The 15,814-nt window shown below is 37.6% G+C and overlaps 1 protein-coding gene across 1 annotated transcript in view; it reads left to right on the forward strand.

Annotated features, from left to right (window-relative positions):
* IMMP2L (inner mitochondrial membrane peptidase subunit 2) overlaps nt 1–15,814 on the forward strand; it is a 902,508-nt gene that overhangs the window by 334,574 nt on the left and 552,120 nt on the right. The window lies entirely within an intron of this gene.

The following is a 15,814-nucleotide window of genomic DNA, read 5'->3' on the forward strand; positions in this document are numbered from 1 at the left end:
TGGATTAAAGAGAAGAGAAAAACATTCCCAGCCAGGAACATTGTAACTCCACTGTGTTTGTGTGTATGTGTGTGTGAGTGTGTGTGTGTGTGTGAAAAAGAGAGAATGACAGAGACAGGTATCAGTAGATGAGGAACATCTTGGTAAGAATGTACATTTGCATTTTTTTCCAGAAATTTACAAAGGGAAAGCTAAAATATGCCATTTGGGGTTTTACTTTAAAGGCCTGTATGAACCAAATCATCTGCATGCTTTTGATAAAATGTCTTTTTTCTGTTCCGCTCCCCCTCAAAGACGCTTATTTTTCTCACTGAAAAATTTCAGAATGCTAATGTGGTTGACTGGGTATAAAGTCATAAAGCCAAGCCTTCTGAAGTTGAAAGGCTTATTGCCTAAAATGATGTTCTTTTGATGATATAGTCAGTTTTCTAATATTTACATTTTTTGGTGCCTCATATGGTAGAATTGGACTTCTCATCTTTTGCCCAAAAGATGTTTGAATCTGAGAAACCATTTACTTGCAAATTTTGATTTATTAGAAATTATATCCTTAAAATTAAATTTCAATGCAAATGTAAAATGTGGGATACACTTTGAACCACTCCTTTTTTTCTTAGGGAAGAAAGAAAATACAGATATAGGTAGTCCTTCACATGTTTTTCTTCTCTTCATCTTGATAGACAACTTTTTAAAACAATGCTCTTAAAAAGAGAATACCTCAAAGAATATCTGCTTGGGGCTTCCTGGAAGGAAGGTGAGATGACAAAACTAGTGATGTGTGACTCCGCACTGCAGTGACAGAGAATATAATTGCAGCAAGGTCTCCAGAGTAATTTAGAGGTAAACTGGAATTTTCCAAGAGAGAGTGAAGTTACATTAGTGAAAAAGAGACAGTTGGGAGGAAATGTTATTTTAGCCACATATTCTGGTTGTACATAATTTAAAGAGTATCAATTTCAAGAGGACAATAAAAAAGAAATTATAGTAATCAAGATAGGAAATTATTAAGGGTTTGGGAGAAAATTTCAGCCAAGAGGGAATGTGAAGATTAGGTATAAATTCTCACAGCCTTGGCTGACAAGCTGATGAGCACATCTACAGATGAGAAATGTAGAAGGAACAAAAGGATGACTTGTGTGAGAGCCAATGTTAGGTTTGTATTAGAAAGAATAAAAGTAGAATTTGAACAGAGAAGTTTCTGAAAGGAGGAGAAAAGTAATGTTTTGCCAAAGTTTGCTTCTGAGGCTTCTCTGAAGATTGACATACTTCTCTTTCATAGTTGCCTATTTGTGGGTAGTCTGATGCTTTCTGTATGTGACTTTTCTTTTACTATTGAGGGAAATAAGATGAGAATTCAGAGAGGAGAGAATATATATGGTTTTTGAAGTTAAACTAAATGGATGTCTTCTTATTTTGCCTATTGTGTGTAGTAAACTTAATCTTAGATGTAAAAATGGCTATACTCATATAGATAAGAGCATCTGCCTAATTCCTGTTTGAAAAAATGAGTCTTACTCATTGCTAGCCATCTTAGCTGTGCCAAGGCCAGATAAGCACTGGATTTTGGGTCTGAACATGCAGATTAAAGGGTAAGTCTGTTATTTAGCAGCTTTTTGAGTCTGAGGGAGATACGTAATGACTTTAAATGGAAGGGTATGTTCAGAAGTATGGATGGGAGGCTCTCGAAGGAACGGAATGGCTCTTGTAGGTGATCTGGAAAGTACCTACAGTGCAGAGGAAATAGTACTTCTTTTTTCTGTTACACTTACAATGTCTCCGTGAGGAGGCAACCACAGACTCTTTTAACCAATAGTAAACTATGAAGAGTGGTGGGGACCGTGACAAACTGATCCGAACGCCAGATTAAAGAGTGTAGTTTTTAACTTAAAGTGATTGTTGACATGTGAGAATGCAGGCCTAGTTCTGCCAGAACTTCCAGTTTTTGTTTTGTTTTGATTTTTAGAACCCTGAAATTTGCATTTTTTCAGTGAAATTTCACATGCACACACACACACACACACACACACACACAAACACACACGCATATGCAATTAATTAAAAAACAATTTTGCCACACTGGTGTGGGTCAAACAAAACAAGTCTTTGAGCCAGATGTGCCCTATGGCTACAGTTTAGATCTTCTTTAATCTCTTTTTTCATGGATGTTTATTGAGATCCTGATAGGTTGCATGGCTTTGTACTAGACTCTCTTAAAATGTTGAATTATATTCCAAGAAATTCCTAATAACCTGTATTTTATTTAGGTAATGTTTAAACCTTTACATAAATTTGGAAGAAAAATTATGGGATTGAAAGTAAGGTTCCTAATAGTACACATTTTATTGAAGCATGGGAAGGACTATAAAGGAAAGGGTGACTGATTTCGTATCTTTAATTTTGTTGAGTTGTTACCATAAACTTTGTCATCAGTGTTTCTTACAGTATTTTCTAAATAAGCAAGAAAAGATATGTTTTGAAGGTCCTACGGACACTCAAAGGTAAAAAATGGTGAATATTTATTTTTAAAAAAGTCTCTTCAAAATAAAATCATTATCTCATTATTAAATTGACTTATGTATTTTAAAAAATATGTCTCTATTCTCAGGCTTACCAAAGTTAACTATTGATGATACATTTTATGTTGGAAAAATATGTATACTTACAACTCTTCATTATTTGTGTGATTCAGATCCTTCTATTTTTCCCACTATTTTTTAGCCATAGAATTGCAAATTAAGAATAATAACTTATTCTGGTCATTTGATAACTTTTTGGTTTTAGGGAAAACTCTAGAAATAGAGGAAGCTGCGATGATTTGAATCAAATTACCCTTGTAGGTGATTGTTTTTGGAGTGGGCACCTGTTACAAAGATCATCAAGCTATAGGTCACTGGTCCTGTGATACAGCCTGATTAAAAGATAGTAGTGGTTAGACAGATCAAGAGAAAGAGTTAACATTTGAGAGGAAGCTGAAAGAATGCCATGGAGTATCAGATGGCCATGAGGGATCATGGAAAGCCTAAACTTTATGATGAAACAAACTGTGGGTAAGATGAGGATGAAGACATTATATGAGAGAAATGAAAACATGCAGGATGTGAGGGGCAGGAGTGTTCTAGAAGAATCCAAGACAAAATAAAATTTCTACTCCAGGGAGCAGGCAGATGAGGAATAGCTGGACAATATTAATGCAATGAACCAGGACAAAGATCCCTGAACCCTCGAGGCTGAAGTCTCTAAGCTCCCTTGTATCCTTTCACTATCTGATCCATTCTTATGTCAAGGCTCTTTCTTGGTTCTTCCATCGCAGTTTTCTCTTGTCCCTAGGTGCTCACACTGGTCCTTCTTCTTCAATTAATCCAATTTTCTCCTTCCCCTCACCCCTTTACTGTCTCCCACTCCCTTTATGCCGAGCTCTTACTCATTCAGCAAGTCTCACTCAAGATTTCTTTTCCTTCTAGAAACCTTTGTTGACTCCCTCCTCCTTTTTTTTTTTTTTTTTTTTCCCCAAAACCATGGGATGTTTTTAAACCTTCCTGGAATTGATTCCATCTCTGTTTTTTGCCCCTCCCCTTCTTATGATCTCTCAGTTTTCCCCTCTTTCTACCCTGTCAGACATGTTTACAGCCTCCAAGCCTTCCCTTTTTTCCATCCCATCTGACCCAGTGTTTGGTCCCCATTATCTCATTTGGATCATGGGATTTAGCCTCGAAGTAACTTTCTAACTGCAGTTTTCCCTATCCAGAATTTCAGATCCTTTTTCATAAAGTAAAGGAGAAAATCATATCACCCTGCTCAAAAATTATCACTAAATCTCTAATTGATATTTAATTAACTCTAATTTAATTAAGCCTAATATTGCAGACTTTCCAAAGTGAGGATCTAGTCTCCTGTACCTTTTCTGACCAATACTCACCCGTGAGGATTCTGAGGGCACCAAATTAAACCACTGGCTGCTTCCAACTGTTTTCCTTCCCAGTACCGCTCTTCACTCCATGCCCATCTTCTGGCTTTCCTCCTCCCCCTACCCCCATAAATTGTTTTTAGCTGTCTTTTAGGGTGCTGCTTCTTCCATTCTGCCATGATTTGCTTGTGTTTTGTTTTTCATAACACATACAGTCTCACATACAAAAGGAAATAGAATAGAGCTTAATCTTACACTGCTCTTAAGCACAGTGATTAAGAGCACTGGTCCTGAAGCCAAACTGCTTGAGTTCCAACAGTTCTGTCTCTACTTCTTCTTCTGAGGCTTCAGAGATGTTATGCAACCTCTCTTTGCCTTAGTGTTCTCATCTGTAAAAAGGAAATAATTAGTGCCTACCTTATAGGGTCGCTGACCAGACTGAATGAATGAATACATGGAAAATACATAGGATAGTATCTGGCACATAGTAAGTGCTTAATAAATATTGTTATTGTTATAGATTGTCAAAGTCAGAAACATTTTATTGTAATGGGAGGGATTTTTTCGTAAGTCAGCAAGTATACAAAAAGAAAAGTAACAGAGAGACTCATCACCAGCATTATAAATTATTTAATTGAGTAAAGATTTAGTGAATTGGTAAATTAAGGCATTCTCTGCTTCATTTTGGGCTTGGGTATTAAGGCAATAACCATAGAACCATTTTAATCTAATTTTGAACAGTTTCCTTTGGAGTTTTAAGAGTTTCATTAAAAAAATCTCAATGTAAGGATGGCTACTTTTTCTTAACACTGAATTTTCAAGCTCCTTAGAGTAAAGGTAAGATCTGTGCTTATTTTTTTCCATTTGAGCTTTTGAGGTCTTTTCTCTCTTATATCACTTCCATTAATGAGAATGCCTTCCAAATCATGGTTTAGCCTGTCTACTTAATTGTGTTTCTCAGGAATAACAGGCTGTTTTTTAATAATTGCCTGAATGACTAGATTAAAAGCAAAGATGAGGACAAGTTGAAGAATTTACTTCAGTTTCAAAATGTGACTTCCAGTTGACCCTTGAGAAGTGTGCTGTGCAGAATGTGTTTGCCTAGACAGAAGCACTGGTCAGTTTTAGTCTGTGTAGTTAAGTATTGAAGGTATGCCTTCGGTGAGATAATACAGGCAATGTCTAATAATATGCAATTTCTCGATGAATTTGGAAAAATGAGAGTGACCTGAAACAGGGACTACGGATACCCTAGCAGATACCACGTTTCTTTCATCTTCTCTGGCGAATCTAATGTCATTCGTCCCCCTCACCTCACCCTCTTGACCACAGCCCCTCTACCACCAAGGTTCTTAGAAGCTGAGATGATACTTAGATGGCACAGACCAATTTATTCTGGGTTGGCCATCATAACATATTTGTCTCTCAGGGGTTTTTGGATGGCAGATGACAGAAATCTAAATCAGTCTAGCTTACATTAACAGTGAAAAGGGATGGATTAAGGGATTTGGAGGATGGTGTATTGATGCATGAAACGGGGAGGTCCAGGGGTGAAACTGACCTCAGAAGTTGAGGTACTCAAATGCTGTTGTCACATTCTTCTTCCTCTTTGTCCCAACTTTCTCAGCTATGCCTCTCTGTATTTATTTTTTCCTACATGAGGCAAGGTTTAGAGGGACACATGGTGGCAATTATTTTCAGACATACTTTGCCTTAGCTCAGTTCCCCAGAAAGAAGACAGTCTTTTTCTCTCATTGAACGTTTATAAAATCCCAGGGAACAGCTCTAATTGACTTTGCTTTGCTCTTCTGGTCAACTGTTGGCTTAGACTCTGTGGATAAAGGTTCAAAGATCTGTAATTGGCTAAGCCCTTGGCAGAATTCAAGTATAGGGATTGAGAACCCTACCAGAACATGTGAATTGAGAATGGGAAGTCCACCCAAGGAGAGAGCAGAAAATGGGGGTGGCACCAGGCAGACACAAACAGCAGATGTCCCTTGGTATTCACAAATCTGACATTGAATTGTCTTTTACTTTCAGCACCATTGCTCTGCTTTTTTACCTGAACCTTCATATGTGTAGTAGTCATATTCTTTTATAATTGGGTTTGACCATCATTTTATTTATCCATTGAGTGTATTAGAGCATCTGTATTGTTGTGACGGCAGGAGTAATACATAATTAGGGAACAAAAGTTGCTTGCTTTTTAAAGGAAAATCTGTGGTGTATTCTTTTATAAAGTGAAATGAACCTTCTAGATAAGGGTTCCCAGACCTGACTCATCGTTACAATTCCCTGGAAACTTAAGAGAGAGAGATAATATGGTTCAATACAGCATGATGAAGACTGGGGGTATGAATGGTTAAGATGATTTAATGATTATCCCAGTTCTGTTGATGATAAGAAAAAACAAGGACAACATTAAGCAGGATTTCAGCCTTCTGGTCTGGATTTTTGAAACTTTGAACCTCTCTTTGCTCAGTCTCCTTCGTTTTCACGTCTCCTGGAAGGTAAGCAGGGCTTTCCCACTGCTCTTTTATTGTAAGACTACCTACCTGTTTGTACTCTGGGCTTTTCCTTTCCTGTTTCCAGACTTATCTGTCTGGTGTTCTTGTCCCTCTCAATAACTTGATTGAAGCAAATTCTGTCAATATCCCTGAAGATCAAAAAAACTTTCTCCAAGAGCATGAGTTTCTAAAATGTAGAATGTTAAGTCCCATTGCATTCACCATGTTGGCGAATGACTACTTTTACATGACAATGGTCACCCATTTAGAGAAAAATTGGATGACAGAAAAATTAGTCCAGGGATGCTGTGATGTATCTAGTTAATTCTTGCTCTTTAGAATGTGTCCTCTTGAGAAATTATTCTCCGTATCTCACAAAGGCTACTTCCAACACTTTCCATCTCTCTAAGCTCCAATACTCTACTCTTCCTTAGTGGACCATCTTGCCTCTTCAATTATCTAAAAAGCAGCGAAGCATTTTGGTTTAACATCCTTCACCATCCCTCTTCTTCCTAAGAAATTTCCCTGGACCTTTTAACCTATTCCTTTCACCTTTTTCTCTGATCTTGTTTAAGAAATGATTTTCCCCTCACTCCTATATCTTCCATTGTTTCCTTTTCTCTAAGTCAATACACAGAATTCCTCCCCTTTATCTCAATATGTCTTCATATCTCAACCTTACCATTCACTATCAGATTTCTGCAAGGGAAGCGGGGAGGCAGCTGTGGGAGTTGCTGGTAGTCTGCTGAACTTTGCTAAATCTATATTTTTCCATACTTAACCTTTATTATGAGTTCTCTTCCTTATTTTTAGCTGCCTATATCTAATATACCTTCCTTATTTTTAGGTATCTCTCAGCTTCTTAAACTGTGCTTATTCTACCTCATTGATGCCTCACGAGACATCTTCTATTTCATTTCAGCTAATGTATATGACCTCCCAGGCACAAGGGCAATACCTTGGAGTCACTATCGTATTTTTCTATATCCCTTAATATTTATTTATTTTCCCAGTTATGTCAATTCTGAAATGTGTTCCAAATAACTTTAAGCTAAAATTAAATAGCACTATATATATATTATTTTAAACACACAAAATAATACATGATATACACAGTATAAATTTCACGTGTTTGTGTATATGAGGCATAGTAACACAGTAAAAATTCATGAACCCATTATCCAGTCCAAGAACCAGATCATTGAATATTCCAAATTTTTCTTTTCTAATTTCAATTTAAGATTTGTGTTTCAATAACCCTCCAATTGTCCCCTTGTTACATAATATGCTTTAAAACTATATTTCTCTGCCAAGCTTCTGATGATGTGCCCTTGATCAAAAGCCTCAGGTTCCCCATTACTTTCAGAGTAAAATAGACTGTGCCTAATTCTCAACACCTTGTTGATCTGGCCCAACCTGTGATTCAGCTCCATTTTCTACTATTCCCATTGAATCACTCCATGCTTCAAACTCAAAGTGTCTTCCTTCCTTCTTTCATTTCTTCCTTTCTTTTCATGAACAAGCCACTGCTATTTTCTTTGCACACCTTTGCTCCTGTAATCCCACATTGAAGCAGTCCCTGGAATGTTCTCTGTCTTATCTCCTTTGGTTAAAATCCAATTCATGCTGTAGGGCCTATCTGAAATGCTTTCATATTTATGCAGACCAATCATACATGGTCTCTGAAGCACTCATTCTCTCTGTCATTGCTTTGAAGTATTTGTAGTTTTCTTATATTTCTTTATACCCTTCATGTATTACATAAGGTCTTGTATAAAGAGTACACTTAATAAATATGTGTTAAATTAATTGTTGGAGAGAGTAACTGAACTGAATATTTGTCTCCTCCTATAAAAAAGGATATAATTTCTGCCTAAGTTAAATTTCTTATTCTGTCTTTTTCCTTTCATTCAAGGTAGGTGTAGGGAAGACCAGAGTCCCTATCCATATCTATACAGTTAGAGGACAAATCACAAGATTCTTACGTTTTGTATTTCCTATTTTGACTGGTGTTCCAATTCTCACTCTAAGAAAACATTCTTCTTTGTAAATTTGAAGATTTCTTAACTGGGATTCTCCCTTCAATACTCACAATACTATAATAGTACAACGGCAATTTTTTATTTTCTTTTAGACTTTTCCTTAAATGGCAGTACTATGATTAAGAGTATAAGTGGATGCAATATTTCTTACATTTTACCAGTTGGTGAGCCTAGAAAAGGAAACACACATTAAAATGGGTGATACTTAACTATATTAGGCATAGAGAAAGGCAAATATTTCTTGCCTATGGCAGTAAAAAGACACCTTAATGGGGTTACAAGTAGGTTTGCAGATAGTCCTTAGAGTCTGCCTGGTTGAGGAGATTTCTATCTAGAAACAGCAGAGTAGATTAGATGAATTTTATAAGTTTTTACAGCTTGCAGTTTATGTGTGAAACAAACACACCCAGCTTGAAAACCTCAAACTGACAAAGTAGAGAGAGCCACATAATTATGTTGGAAATATGCTCTATCTGTAAAGAAGAACTTTTTAATTTTTAAGACAAACATGCCACCGAAATCTCTAGTAATCTTCACATCAGGGGTCCCTTCCTATGGAACTGCTGAGGCTGAGGTAATTTTAATTAAGATGAGACAGGGAGTCAAGAACGTAAAAAACAAAGTCTCAGACAAAAGGCGTTACTTGGAAGGGAGGAAAAGGAGACGGGATTGATTGTTAGCTCTTAGAATCAGAACAGACAGGGAGAACATGAGGCCTCTCTCTGCAGATTGCAGCAGGGCTGATAGGCAGGTAGTATGGGGCCCAGAGACCAGGAACACTGGGTCGTTTTTCTCTACCTGACCCAAACCCTCAGGCCCACATATAAGTGTCCTCCTTACCTATTTCTGGACAGGTTCTGGATGAGATACTTGTGCTTACAATAAAGATAAGTGGGGCTTCCCTGGTGGTGCAATGGTTGAGAGTCCACCTGCCGATGCAGGGGATGCGGGTTCGTGCCCCGGTCCGGGAAGATCCCGCATGCCACGGAGCGGCTGGGCCTGTGAGCCATGGCCGCTGGGCCTGCGCGTCCGGAGCCTGTGCTCCGCAACAGGAGAGGCCACAACAGTGAGAGGCCTGCGTACCGCAAAAAAAAAAATAAAAAAAAAAAATAAAGATAAGTGAAGAAAGGCTATTTTATAGCTCAAATACCATTCTGTATTATCGCTAGAGTAATAAGGAAGTGTGATCTTTAAAGACTTGTTTAATACAATTATGTCTTCCAAAAAGTCATTTGCTCTTAAAGAATGATTGAACCATACTTTGTGTTATTATTGGAGGGCATCTTACTGTGATAAAGGTGGTAATTATTTATCTAGATAAGCAATCTTGTTGATTGAATATAGCTAAACCTTTGGCTTTTAGGCTAAGAAATACCTTTAGGCTTTATTGGTATACGAGTAAATGGAACGTGAGTATTAGTTGTACCAGTTTTAACAGCTGAAGTTACATACTAATTTTTGAGTTTAAATGTAGTTAGTGGTTGCTTACTTTCTGAAACTAACTTTTAAATTGATTAAGAAATTTGTGCTCTTTTCCTTCTCATCACTGTATTTTCATAAACGCTCTTATTTTTAAACTATAAACATGGAGCCAGCACCCCTGTGCATAAAGTGCCTCAAAGGATAATTAGATGCTTATAATGGTACTTGCTTTGAGATAGCTAATTAAAAATATCTATTGCTCCCAAGTCTAATTTTTTTGAGTAATGATCACATAGTAGCAACTATGAAAGTTAAGTTACAGCCAACCTCACTGAAGGAAAAAAAAAAAGTAAATATGTTGTATTTTATATAAAGACCTAGAGAATGGCACCAGACCAGTCTTTCCATTTTCTACTCTGTATTCTGTGCCCAGCCTCTCATACGTGTGGACACTAAACCACCTACACTATGCTTCATTCATCTGATTTCACTCTATTTGTTTTCATTTATTTTATAACGCTTCCTTTGGCACCAGGGAGATAATTTTCTCCCTCTTTTCTACCTTTTGTTGAACCTCTGAAAGAAGGCTTTTGTAATTGGGCTTCACAGTTTTAAGAAACACTTCATAACCTGCCAGTAAAAATGTCAGTTCTCTGGGCCCGGGCATAATTAAATAAGTATCAGTGTGGTAATTCAGCCACAAAATAAAGTAATTTTAAAGGGATTATTAATTGAGTACTTGCTTTGATTTTGGAATTCTAATCAGTAACAAGCTGTGTTATGGACAAAATCTTTCTTGCTTTCACCATTTCCATTACTTGGATTTAAAAATATTAAATGAAACTGTGTCAATAAAATTTTTACTTTATTTTTCTGAATGATTCTCCTGAGAGAATCTTGTTAAAATATCAACAAATTAGGTAGGGACAAAATGTTTAGCTGTGAGTCTTTAAAAGCAAAGCTGAGTGATACAAGCAATGTATAAAACTTTGTTATGGACTCTGTTGGAAGCCGTTACTTCCTGATTGAAGACTGAAAAAAAGTGCAAAATTGAATTTTGGAGGCTAATCATAGTTTGTTTGGTAGGGAGTCCTTTGAGCTGAGAGCAGCAGGAGGAAGACAAGTGTGTAAAGTGATGGGTACTGTAATGATGAGGTGTGGATTAACTAGTGGTCATTCTGGGAAAGGGTTAGTTTTCAGAGCAAACTGAAGGGTGATGTAGTAAAATCAGTCTTCTAAAACAGAAAAGCTCCAGAGTTCCCTGGTGCTCTGGTGGTTAGGATTTGGCACTTCCACTGTTGTGGCCCGGGTTCAATCCCTGGTTGAGGAACTGAGATCCTGCAAGCTGTGCAGCCTGGCTGAAAAAAAAAAAACAAAAAAAAACCCCCCAAAACAAACCAAAAAACCACAAATGACTCCCTAAAACAAAGAAAACAAACAAACAAAACAAAAAGCTCTGTCTTTTGCTAGGAATTAATTGGTTGGTTGTATAGTTTTAAAGCTACATTTGAAGTCTGGGAATGGTAAGGGGGAGCAATGACTTAGAACTCAACATAATTATCACTGACATTAATTGAGCTTTTATTTTGTTCTAGGGGCTACAGTAAGTGCTTTAGTCTATCAACTCAATTCTTACACCCCTGTGAAATAAGTCAGACCCCCATGAGGAAACTGAGGCACAAAGGTTACTTTATTAGTGGCTGAGCTGAGGTGTTTAACTCAGGCAGCCCAATTCCAAAGCCCGAGTGTTTGGCTACCATTGTATGTCCCTTCCGAGGGAAATTTAATTGATAGTGATGCTTTAAGTACATTTCAACCCAGTGCTGTATCCTAATGATAGTTTTTAAATGGCTATTACTAAATGGAGAGATAGGGATTTGTAGAAAGTTTGACTTTAGATATCCCATAACAGGGAGAGACAACCCACCTCCGCCAAGGTTAACTCATACAATAGATTTTTCTTGACAATCTTAAAAATATTTTTTGATATTTATTTATTTATTTACTTGGCTGCGTTGGGTCTTAGTTGCAGCATGCGGGATCTTCGTGTAGCATGCAGGATCTTTCATTGTGGCATGCAGGCTCTTCGTTGTGGCATGTGGGCTTCTCTCTAGTTGTGGCCCTCGCGGGCTCTCTAGTTGTGGCATATGGACTCCAGAGCGCGCGGGCTCAGTAGTTGCAGCAGTCAGGCTCTCTAGTTGTGGCGCATGGGCTCTAGGCCACATGGGTTCAGTAATTGTGGTGCACAGGCTTAGTTGCTCTGTGGCATGTGGGATCTCCCCGACCAGGGATCAAACCCGTGTCCCCTGCATTGAAAGGTGGATTCTTAACCACTGGACCAGTAGGGAAGTCCCTTAAAAATATTTTTTGTAGGGCTTCCCTGGTGGCGTAGTGGTTGAGAGTCCGCCTGCTGATGCAGGGGACATGGGTTCGTGCCCCGGTCCAGCAGGATCCCACATGCCGTGGAGCGGCTGGGCCCGTGGGCCATGGCTGCTGAGCCTGCGCGTCCGGAGCCTGTGCTCCGCAATGGGAGAGGCCACAGCAGTGAGAGGCCTGCGTACTGGAAAAAAAAAAAAAAATATATATATATATATATATATTTTTTTTTTTTTTTTTTTGGTAAAAGTTATTTTTTTCCAGAAACAATTAAAGAATGGTAGATGGCAAGTGCTGGTCTTCTTTTATGTACTTACTTGAAATGTTTACTTGATGTGCCCATCTGGCCCCTAAGAGTAACACCTCAGCAAAGATGTCTCCCCCGATGAGGCTTACTGTCTGCTTATTTGTTTTGTTCTATTTTGTTTTCTTGTTCTCCTGCTTGTGAGATGAGAATAAGCTTCTAAGGCTGTGCTCTCACTTGAAACAATCTGAAGATCGGAGTCACTGATTGTGTTACTACACACCAGAAAGAACATAAACGTAGACCCTACCTTTACTGCAATTTGAGAAGCTGATTTGCGGGAACAAACGGAGAGACTGGAAAATTGCCTAGCAAGTCTGGGCTTATGTAGTTTACAGCTGGAAAGCTAAGGGGGACTTAACTTGCATGAAGGGATATTAAAAGAAACATGTTCTTGTTTGTTTCCTCAGGATGAATAGAGAAGAAATAGGCTTAAGTTAAAGCAAGCAGGATCTAGTGTTCTAGGGTAGAGGTAATGAAAAACCTCAGGATTTTACGAATAGTGAGATCTGAAGGAGTTTATTGATCTTTTAAAAATCACAATTGTGTAAGAATAAGCTAGTATATGGGGTAGTTTTAAAGCAGTTTAGTGTACCATTAGGAAAACAGATTTAGTGTCCCGGAGCTTCTTTGGAGATTTAACCCTATGTATTGTAGCTTGTTTTAATTGTACGTGCTTGAGTTGGGAGCTGTCTAGGCAGTTCTCTACTTAGAGTGATTGTGCTTCTAGACGATGCAGAAAGGCTTCCAGCCAGTTTTACCGGTGTTATTGTGCAATGGCCCTTAATGCAAGCAGGGCACAAATGAACTTGCCCCAGCTAGTCTGATTCCTGATGCGAATCAAATAAGGCCCCCTCATCGGCAGCCTCAGTTTGTTCCCATGGGCTGCTCTGTGAAACTCTGGACAGGATTAGCCCCAGCTCCAGAGCTGCAGCAGCCGAGAGAGCGCAGAGCAGGAGCAAAATCGCAGGGTCCCCACACGGCTCCTGAGGGGATCTTCTTTTTCTAGTATAAAACCTCTTTGCGTTTTTGTTGTTGTTGCTGTTTTCTGTAACTTAATGTTATTTATTGTTTTGTACTAAAATGGTTAGTTTATAAATTTCAGTCGTGAAATCAAATCAAAGAGGTAAAGCTAGAAGGAGAAAAAAATGAGTTTGGCTAGCAGGAGAGACCTCTTTGACCTATAATGTCCTGTGACATTCAGTGGGACTGATTTCCCAGAGGAGTTGGTAAATTGGCTCTGTGGCAATTCCCATAGAGAAGTTCTAAAAGTGGCAACGACAATGCCCTTGAAGCAAATATATAGGCTGTCCAGTAAAATACTTTGAAAGGCTGCACTCATTTGATGTGTGAGGTCTTGATGTCTTACATGTATGTATTATATTTGATGTATTTATGAAAAGAATTCAGTCTCAGCACTATACAGTCACACCTCACATCCCAATCTACCCTCCAAATAAAGATATAAACAGATCTCCCAGCAATAATGACTACACTAATAAAAGGATTTTTTTAGCTAGGATAGAAAGACTTGATGGTGTCAGTTTTGTACCTTTGGTATTTGCTGTTATTCAAGTCACAGCTTTAAAGGTTTTTTGTTTGTTTGTTTGTTTTTACATTGTGAAGAAATAATGAGAGAGCTCAGAGCAAGGACAGTTTGTTGCCAGTGAGGATTGATTCACACATAAAGCTCTTGCATGTCAGCAAAGGGCAAGTTGAGTGTTCGAGTGCTGCTGACCTGGTAGCTTGGACACTGCAGGACATTAGCTATTTGTCCAGAGAAACTTACTTGGGAAAATGAGAGTGCTACAACAAACTATTAAGGAGGTTTTCTCAAAAAAAAAAAAAAAAAGAAAGAAAAAAGAAAAATCATCAGGGATCACTGTTTCACCCAGAATCTCCTCTAAAGCCTTCTGTCCTTACACTTATAGACAGCACTTAAAATTTTATGTTGTGATTATTTGTTTTTATTGCCTTTTTTTTAATGTCAAAAAGGACTTCTTCAAAGGTAAGAGCCTTGCTTTCATCTTTTTTTTGCTTTTCCTGCCTTGCGTTGTACCTGGTACAGAGAGGTGCTCAGAATACTTCTGTTCAGTAAATATCTGACTCCCAAAATATCTCTGCAAAAACCTTTCTAAATTCTGTGGTCTTGCAGTTTTTTTGTCTGTTTGTTTTACCTTTTTCCTCTATTTGTTTCTATAAAAATAGGTCAGGTGGACTTTTAGAAGGCAGTAGTAGTCTGGTGGAAACTTGGAATGGAAAAGTAAATAGAATTAAATCTAGATTATTATTATTTTTTTCTTTTTACGTACTTCAAATTTTAGTTTTCTATTGTGGTAAAAGACACGTAACACAGAGATTATTATTTTTAGGTTAATTTATAGATGTCTCTGAACTATAGTGTATGCAATAGGTAATTAAACATGTTCTTCTATGTTTCCAGATTCCTTTAGCATCTAGGCCTTTGGTAAGGATTATAATTGCATATTATAATTTTATTTCTATGAGAAAATAGCATCAATTTATATAATTCGGATCTAAGGTTGTTTGTTTGTTTGTTTTCCTAGAGGGATTCTAGCAGTTGACTCTGTGAAAGACTGGGGTTGGAATACTAGGTTCTTACTCTGTGATCTTGGGTAGGTCAGTTAACTTCTCTGAGCCTCGGTTTCTTTATGTTTAAAACAGGGGTAGCAAAACATACCTCATAGGCTGTTGTGAAGACTAAATGACTTACTTTATGAAAGTATTCAGCATGTTACCTGAATGTTGGTGGTGGCCAAGAAGTTGTGTGTATTTGTGTATGTGTGTGTGTGTTTTAATTACTTGTCATTTTTTAACCTAAATAGCAAAGTATAGCATTATAGAATTTTCATGGGAAAAAAGAGCTTATCAATCATTACAGTATTATTAGATATAGCTACTTTGTGTGCTAATAATCATAATGTATATCAGCACTATTGAATACTTAGTATGCATGGAAAGTTGTACTGAATATTATATTTTAATCAGATTTTTTAAAAATATGTGTTGTAATGCAGAGGTGACTATATGCTCTGGGGTTAATTAGAGACTAGAATGAGATTTTTGTTTTATGCCTTGCAGTTCATATTGTAATTTATTTAAACAGAAGGGGGCTATAAATTGCATTTTAAAGCAGATATCTCTCATGAGACATTTGCTTCACTGAGCACTGTGGACTTGTGAAAGTATTTTCAAAACTCCTCACAGGAGGATTTGTCTCAGTCATTGAAGAATTCCT

Source organism: Aethalodelphis obliquidens, unplaced genomic scaffold (assembly GCF_003676395.1).
Source record: "Aethalodelphis obliquidens isolate GAN/ISIS:26980383/991018 unplaced genomic scaffold, ASM367639v1 scaffold5, whole genome shotgun sequence".
NCBI lineage: Eukaryota > Metazoa > Chordata > Mammalia > Artiodactyla > Delphinidae > Aethalodelphis > Aethalodelphis obliquidens.